Source organism: Gossypium arboreum, chromosome 7 (genome assembly GCF_025698485.1).
Source record: "Gossypium arboreum isolate Shixiya-1 chromosome 7, ASM2569848v2, whole genome shotgun sequence".
Classification (NCBI taxonomy): domain Eukaryota; kingdom Viridiplantae; phylum Streptophyta; class Magnoliopsida; order Malvales; family Malvaceae; genus Gossypium; species Gossypium arboreum.
Window position 1 is genome coordinate 15915108 of NC_069076.1, and position 8850 is coordinate 15923957.

At 32.4% G+C, this 8850-nt stretch overlaps 1 long non-coding RNA gene across 1 annotated transcript; it reads right to left on the reverse strand.

Annotated features, from left to right (window-relative positions):
• Positions 1–443: 443 nt before the first annotated feature.
• Positions 444–1484, reverse strand: LOC108486126 (uncharacterized). The gene is made up of 2 exons (XR_001871432.2): positions 910–1484; positions 444–749 (listed from the first exon to the last, which is right to left on the reverse strand). It is a non-coding gene; the product is annotated as an uncharacterized LOC108486126 (long non-coding RNA).
• Between the last annotated feature and the right edge of the window lie 7366 nt (positions 1485–8850).

An 8850-nucleotide genomic window follows, 5' to 3' on the forward strand; every position in this document is an offset into this window, starting at 1 on the left:
AATAGTACCTATAGTTAATTGTTGTTGCATGTGACCTTTAAGTAGAAGCTAATTATTAAAATAATAATTTTAATTTTATACGGGAATTTAAAAAAATTAAAATGAATTGTACATGTATTATTTTTTATTGGACACGAAATCATTAAGATCATAAATTTTCAAGCAGGAACAAGAAATTTGAATTTTTGTTTTAAGAATTTTTGTATTTTCTTTTAAAATTTTGGACTTTATTATTTTTAAAAACGTTCAAACTTCTGAATTTTTAACTTTCCATTAGAGATTTCTTTTTGTTATTTTTTATATTTTTATATTTTTAGAATTGATAAATATTTTTATATAATTTCTTTTAAAATAATTATTAATGTAATATATATAAATAAATTAGTCCACATCATACATAGTTTCCTTCAATATACTTAATAAGAAAAAAAATTATGTCATCATTTAACTATACAAGCATCTACTTCACTGTAAATTTATTGAAGCGTTAAATTTTTTTTTGATGAATTACAAGAATAAGGTAAAATCCGAACAACAAACAAGGTTTAAATCTAAATTACATTTAGAACAGTGAACACCGTAACCATCAGATCATCACATGATGTTCATTATAGTGTTAATATTAAAAAAGGAAAACCCCAACATTTGCATTATTTCTTAACCTACATTAACTGATTTATATCGTTTTGTTAATGAGTAGAATGAAGTTTCGCCATGGGAAAGTTGCCTTCGGAAAATGATCGATGACGCTGTCAGAATTGCAAATTATGTAGTAAATATGATTATTGATACATGTTAGCAATCATTTGCCTACCAATATGATTTGAGTCTAGCAGATTGAAAAGGAAATTATAAACTTCGGCTTTAAAGTAAAATTAATTACTAAAAACAGTTCAATTCGTCATTCACCTTCAGCAATGCATCCAGGGTGGTAAGTCACAGTGTGTTCTAGCATCCTCACTGACGCTTGTAAGTCGCCCTCGTGTCTGCTATCTTGACTCCGTTTGGGTTGGGAAGGCAGGATATGTAAGGCCTAGCTCTACCACAATTTACAGTCGGTTTAAATGGTTTGTATACTGCATTAGTCCCAGGTCCATCAGTTCTGGCGAGGATTCTACCGCTATGAGAACCCATCAGGAACTCCAACTCCTCATCCTCGGCGATGAGTGATGAGGTGCGGCTGGTGTTGATTTGCATTGACATAGCTCTACAGGGATTCATTGGATTGTAGAGCACAAGCACTATAATTGCAAGTGAGAGAGATGCTTTCATCATTTTGGCTTCCATAATCTCTCTCCAACCTCAAATCAATGACAAAGCTTAAACAGCTCTCTCTAAGGTCATGCAATTTATATACAAGTTGAAACAATGACGACCCATGTGAATCGAATAGATGTTTCAAGCTCCATATATGAAAATTCCAATAACTAAAAGTTAATTCATTAACCATTCTATCCACTGCCAATGCATAACTGCCACTCAAATAACGTGGGATTATTTCATCATTTTTTTTCATATATTAGCAGCACATATTTTGCATTTTTTACTACCATTTCACTATCATCAACCCATCTTATTATTAATATTCAATCTCTCTAATTTTTACCTATCATTTATTAATAATTAATATTTCTTTTAATTATATTAAAACCAAAAGAAAAAAGTTCACCCTGTATATTATTTAACTTTTACCTCTAATATTTACTTCAAATTTGGGAGGATATAAATAAAAATATTAATTCTCAAAAAATGAGATTAAATAAAAGACATCAGACTCGTTTAAAATATGAGTTGAGTTCGAATTTCAATATTCAAAGCTCGAGTTTTATCTGACTTAGGGGTGTAAATGAGACAGTAGTGCTTACAAGTTACTTGAGTTCGACTTGAAAAAATTTGAACTCGATTCAGTAATTATTGACCTGAATTCGAGCTTGAACAACTTGAGTTATCAGTCAGACCAAATTCGAGCTTAGTAATACTTGAGTTGAACGACTCATGAGCCGTATCAAGCTTTTCATATTTCCCTTAATATGTAATATTAGCCTTAAGCATAATTATTGGCTTGAGTTTGAGCCCGAGTTTGAGTACAAAATTTGGTAAACAAGCTTAATCGAGCTTGAGCTCGAGATCGAGTAGCTAGATTATATCTCGAGTCAATCTCAAGCTTACAAATAGATGTTTGATTAAGCTCGAGCTTGTTAGTATTTGAGTTCGACTCGATTACACCCCTAGTTTGGCTTGATTCGTTTTCCAGATTATGATATTTTATTTTATATATTATGAAATTTATATTATATGAAAATTAAATATATTAAATTATAATGTAAATATTAAAAATATTAAGTTGTGTATACTAAGATTTATAAAAGAAAAACATATATCCATAGTGAAAGAGATAAATAATTACTAAATATTAAATAAAAATAAAAAAACTTTTAAAAATAAATAACAATATGAAAGGATCTAAACAAGTTTGAGTTAATTATTTACAAATAGAGATGGATTTAGAAAAATTTGAATATCATATTTTAAGTTAGACTAGGCTTTGCAACTATATTTATTCTCGTACACTCATACACTAAACTACTACACAAATGAACCTACTAATTGAACCTTGATCTTGAGTATAGATAAACTCGATTCGAATATATTGCTCTAGTTTAACTATACTTATTATTAATATCATACATAAGATTAACCTAAACAAAATTCAGTCTTACCCTAAGCAACTCTAAGAATAATATTTTGAATACAATGAATCAAACATAAAATAAAATAAATATCAACTAACCAATTGGCCTCTCGGTACTTCAATTGATTTTACTCACGCATGCCGGTAACAGTACTTATCATTTTTAGCCAACAAAAGCAGAACTGTTATTTGAGGAAAGGCTTAATTTGTAGATTTATTTACATAATTCAGTATATATATTTTAGAATAATGCAAAATTTAGTTCTCAAAATTATATTTATTTTGTTAATTTGTTCATTATTATTTTTAATTTAGTTTGATCATTATCTTTTTTAAAGCTAAATTATTATTTCAATGAAAATACTGAATAAAAATTAATTTTCTAACAATGTTGCCGTGACAACTTGCATGACAATCCATGTGTATTTCATAATCGATATGACACTATTTTTCTCATATGTGTCAACAAATAATTTAAAATTTATAAAAATATTTACAAATTCAAAACAAATATAAAAGAGTTCATAAAAATTTTAAAAATTAATATGAAGTACAAGTGAATTGTCACGTGAGTGTCATGTTTAAAAACTTAATGTTTTAGTTAATATTTTTGTAAAAAATTACAATTTAACTCTTTTGAAAGACCAATGATCAAATTTAATTTATTTTAAAAGATTAAGAATTAAATTTAACTACAAATAATAAGAATCAAATTGACAAAAATATAAATGTTAAATTTATTATTATGACTATTAATGTAATAAGTTAATAGAATTAACTAACCTCATTACATAGAACTTAGTTTCAACACTAATTTAGCATTCATTTTCAAAACTTTTGAAAAGTAAAATAAAATTGCATTTAAAATGTATTATGAAATATAAACCAAGTTATTGATGCACTAGTTAAAATTATTGGTTGGTTTGAAGCTTTCCTTGAAACTAAGTGTAGGATTCTACTCTTAATTTTTAAAAAGATTTAAATTGATTTTTAATTAAAATATTAATTAGAATGTTAAATTTTAAATATAGCATTTTCATATTTAAAATGTTTAATTAAATTTTTTAATTAAAATATTTATTAAAACGTTAAATTTTTAAATATGTCATTTCCGTTGGGAAGACAGGACATGTAAGGCTTAGCTAGATCACATTTTGTAACTGGTTTAAATTGATTCTATACTGCATTAGTCCTAGGTTCACCGGTTCCACCGAGGATTCTACCGCTATGAGAATCCAAAAGGAACTTTAGCTCGAGCTATTGATTAGACTCAATTCGATCTTAGTAATGCTTGACTCGAACGACTCACGAGCCTTATTAAGCTTTTCATATTTTTATATTATTAAATTTGTTATTACCCTTAATATATATTATTAAGCCTAAGCTTAATTATTGAGTCGAGCTCGAGTTTGAGCTTTAGTACAAAAATTTGTAAACTAGCTTAATCGATCTCAAGCTTAAAAATAGATGTTCGATCAAGCTCGAGCTGAGTATCTAGCTCTGAACTTCGAGTTGAGCTCAAACTTGGCAGTATTCGAGCTTGACTTGGCTCGGCTTGAACACACCCTAGTCTAACTTGATCCTTTTTCAGGTTTATGATATTTCATTTTATATATTATAAATTTTATATTATATGTGTAACACCCCAAACCCGACTTGGACGTTATGATTGGATTGTGGAGGTTACATTGCAAGTGAAAACAAAATTTCCTAATTTTGGAAAAAACTCTTTAGCTCAAAAGAAAACAAGTTTGATTAACCTGTTGAACACATACCATTTTCGAAAACCCGTGAGTACATTAAAAAAAACCACCTTTGTTATTTTTACCGAAACATATTTAATTTACTTACTTCATTTCTAAGATAAAACACCTTAGTGAATTTCGACTAAACTTGCAGCGGAAAACAATATAGCAAATCTATTTTATAATCGTGGTTCATATTTAGTTGTCTTGAGTTAAGTGTCAATAAAAGTTAAAACTTTTGCAAAAATAAATACCAAAATAATTCTTAACATCCCAAACAAATTTAAAATGTTCGAAAGTCCAAAACGTCCATATAAACAAAAGAGAGTCCAATTTATACTTAAACCAAAAGAGTGAAATCCAAGCTCTAGAGTCATTGTCCAATCCTAAGTCTAAGGATCACCTGAGATAAAACAAACAAATGCGTGAGCTTAATGCCCAGTGTGTGATTTGGCTCACGTATTGTCGTATATAAATGTCGAAATGTATCATAGCATGACAGATTTCATATTGGAGTTTATCTTTAAATCATATTGATTTTCATATCATGACGTAGCATGTTTCATAACTTATCATATCATATCCTACCCCCAACTGCTACACACCATCTTCGTCCAACCAATAACACCAATTAGGACTACAAGAGTCCATCCATCCAATCACACTAATATGTGGCGGTATGCCACTCATAAATATGAAGTTGAGCTGCTGAATAGAAATTTTGTGGTCTAGTCACCATAATTGCAATACAAACTGCCATATAGCACTTCTTCCATTATATTATAACCCACCCCAAAGCATAGGCATAATCATAATCATAATATCATAAATGTGTATATATTATAAGTCGTATGGCATGCATACACATATTTTTGTATGCAACATAACATGACATATAGTTTATAGACAACAAAACCTATTTAACATACCTCCTAAGCTTACCCATGTTTATATACGTACTAAAAATTTCAATTTTCCTAACCTATATGAAGCCCATGGACCCAATATTTGAGTTCCTTAATCGGTCCCTAATTGGGCCTTAAATTTGGCCAAAAAGATCTACATTTAACACCCTAAACCCAGCTTAGACGTTATGGCTGAATCTGGTGACGTCACAAGGAATGGGTTTTGAAAACCATGTTGACTTGATAAACCATCATTATTTACAATTTACTAAAACCCCAATTTAGTCAGTTTCTTTACCAAACTTATTACAGGGGAAGCCTTAATCGTTATAGTTTGAAAATGCAGTCGTGATTTTAGGAAAACCTTTGTTTGCAAAAAAACCGTCGTTTTAATATAACTATTTTACCAAAGCATTTAAATTGACAAATAATCCAAAAATGAACAGTTAAAAACCAAATAGTCCAGAGAGTCCCCAAAAATTACAACTCTCAAATAAGTCTAAACTTAAAATAAATAAAAAGTACTAAGTTTAACTGTTTTACGATATAGTGGTCACCGCTGTGTCTCCGCCGCACCGATCCGCCTAAGTTTATGGATCACCTAACAGAACAGACAAACAGATGTGAGTTTACATAAACTTAGTATATAACCCAGCAGAATTAGACAAGCAAACATACAAAAATGTTTCAGATAATCAGATACAGAATCGGGCTTATGCCCATCTCAGATACTTACAGAAATAGATGTACAAATTAGATAACAGATTCAGATATGCAAAGTCCTACCCCCATTGTAACACCCCAAACCCGGCCTAGACGTTATGGCCAAATCTGGCAATGTTACATGATAGGGTGTTTGGAAAATTATGTTGTTGCAATAAAACCATTTCCTCTTAATTACTTTTCTTTTATCTCTTATTAGTTCCAAAATTCATTTTACTCACTTGCCTCAATAGTTTTAAAACGTAACTCGTTGCGGAAGCTTCTAAAAACAGTTTAAGTAATCGTGAGTTTAGAAAAACTTTGGCTTTTTGAAAACCGAGTTTCCCTACGACTAGCAGTTATAATTCCATAAGATAAACAAATACCCAAGTTAAGCAAAAGTCCAAGAAGTCCCCAAATAACATCAAAATAAACCAATAATAATACTATAGTCATAAATCGTAAATCGTGAATTAAAAGAGTCCAATAATAGTGGTCACCGTCGAGTCCTCCGCCGCACCAATCCGTCTGGGTTTGGGGATTACCTGTGCATATTAAATAGAAGGGGTGAGTTTACGTAAACTCAGTGTGTAATCCCATAGAAAACAAACAATAGCAAATCACAGTGCACAGTTAAAACAGTCCTAGGCCTAAGCCTTTTTCAGTATCAGTAACAGTTTGAGCCTTAGCCCATATCAGTACAGTATCAAATATGTAGTAGGGCTTTAGCCCATCACAGTATCAGTGTTAGTCATGCAGTTTTCAGTAACAAAGTCCTACCCAACCCGCCTTTACACACCATCTCCGTCCAACCCTACACTCCATGTGGGGATTAAATCAACCCACCTATCCCTACACTCCAAATAGTACTGAATGCGACACAAATCAGTAATTTGCAGCTGAGCTGCCAGTATAATAGGCTTAAGAGTCTTCCAGTACACTTGCTCCAAATATAATCAACCCAACCCCATGCAATGCAACATACAAATCATGACATGCTATCTCATGATATCAGTACATATAACCAATTCAGTATACATGCATACTATCATCATGCTCAATATACATAAATCAAACAATCAGTTCACACAATTAGGGGTCTAAATGATGCTTACCGACCCTATAGTAGGTTCACAGTCGACTTGGGTGACCCGTGTAACTTTAGCAATCAATTCAATAAAAATGGGCTCACACGCCCATGTGGCCCACGAGGCCCAATTTGGCTTTGGCCGTGTTGATCACACGGCTTGGCCTAAATTCTCACATGTCCGTGTGGACCCTCACGCCCCTGTGGCCCCCACGACCTAAATCAGTCTAGCCCATGTGTCACACACGGCCTACCTGGCCATCATACGGCCGTGTCATGCACGCACAGCCTGGCCTCATTGAACACACGCCAGTGTCTATCACATGGCCTACTACACGGGCGACCACACGCCCATGTGTCGTCGACAATGAGGTTTTTCAGCTTTTTGTCAAACCCAATTTTTTGTGTTTCGATACACACCTAGTTTTGATTAAAGCTAAAACGATCCCCGAGCCTTCCTAAACCTATATTCGACCAATTTTCCACTCAATTAATCATTTAACAATTGAACTATAACCGAACCAGAAACCAGAATACTCATCTATAGAGCGATTAAAACTTACCCTAATACTTTGAATCGATTCGTTACGAAACAATACAACGAGAGCCTTACTCCACACAATACGCTGATTTCAAAACCTAAAAATTTAGACTCACAAAAATGAAAACAATCATCTAAGAATGATACCAACCAATATACTATTTACCACCCGCCAACGATTTACGTCACAAAGGAAAAAGAAACGAAATGAAAGAAAAAAGGGAGGGGAATTTCAAAGGAATTTTGGCAGAAAGTGGGGAAGAGAAAACGACAGAGAAAGAAAAGAAAAATAATAAGAAAGAAGAAGAGTCAATTTTTCTGAAGAGAGAATTTGGAAAACTGATTTACTCAATTACACAACCCACATTATCTCAACCACCCACTACTTAGTTATCCACTGCAACTCAATCCCTTAATTTTCTCCCTCAACTCCCACTACACATCCACCACTCAGAATCCCAGTTCAGCACAACTCTGGCCGAACTTAAAGCAAAAATACTATTCTTTGCCATCACAGAGAATCGAACATAAGACCTCCAACACACCAACACTCCACTTAACCATTAGACCAGTAGGCCCATTTTGATAACTATTTACCAACTATTAAACTTAAGCCCTTTAGGCTAGGTTAAGACTTTATTTATAAAAATTACCAAAATTTTCCCAAGTCCTGGCTTGAACTTGTGACCTCTCACACACTCCCAGAACACTTAACAATTGAAGTAGATACACAGTTGTGTCAAAAATTTACAAAAGCCAAAAACCAAATTTTTTGGGCATTACACCCATCCTTTATACACCAACTTCAACCATCCCATTACACCATGTGGGCTTAAAAACACCCACCCATCCTTACACACCACATTGTGTCGTTACGACACGTATCAGATATAATGCAGCCAAGCTGCCAGAATATAGGCAATGATCGCTATACAGAACACTTTCTCCACATATATATAAAACCCACCCCAAAACAGATGCAGATATTAGATACAGATTTATCAAACTAAATATGCTCAACATGCTTTATACAAATAACAGATACACATATATCAGTATAATCAGGCATACATTAATATCATAATCAAATTAGTCTAACAGAATTTCATAGCATATGGATAGGGGTTTAAATAGCCCTTACCGACTTTACGGTAAGTCCACTGTTGAACAGTACGAGC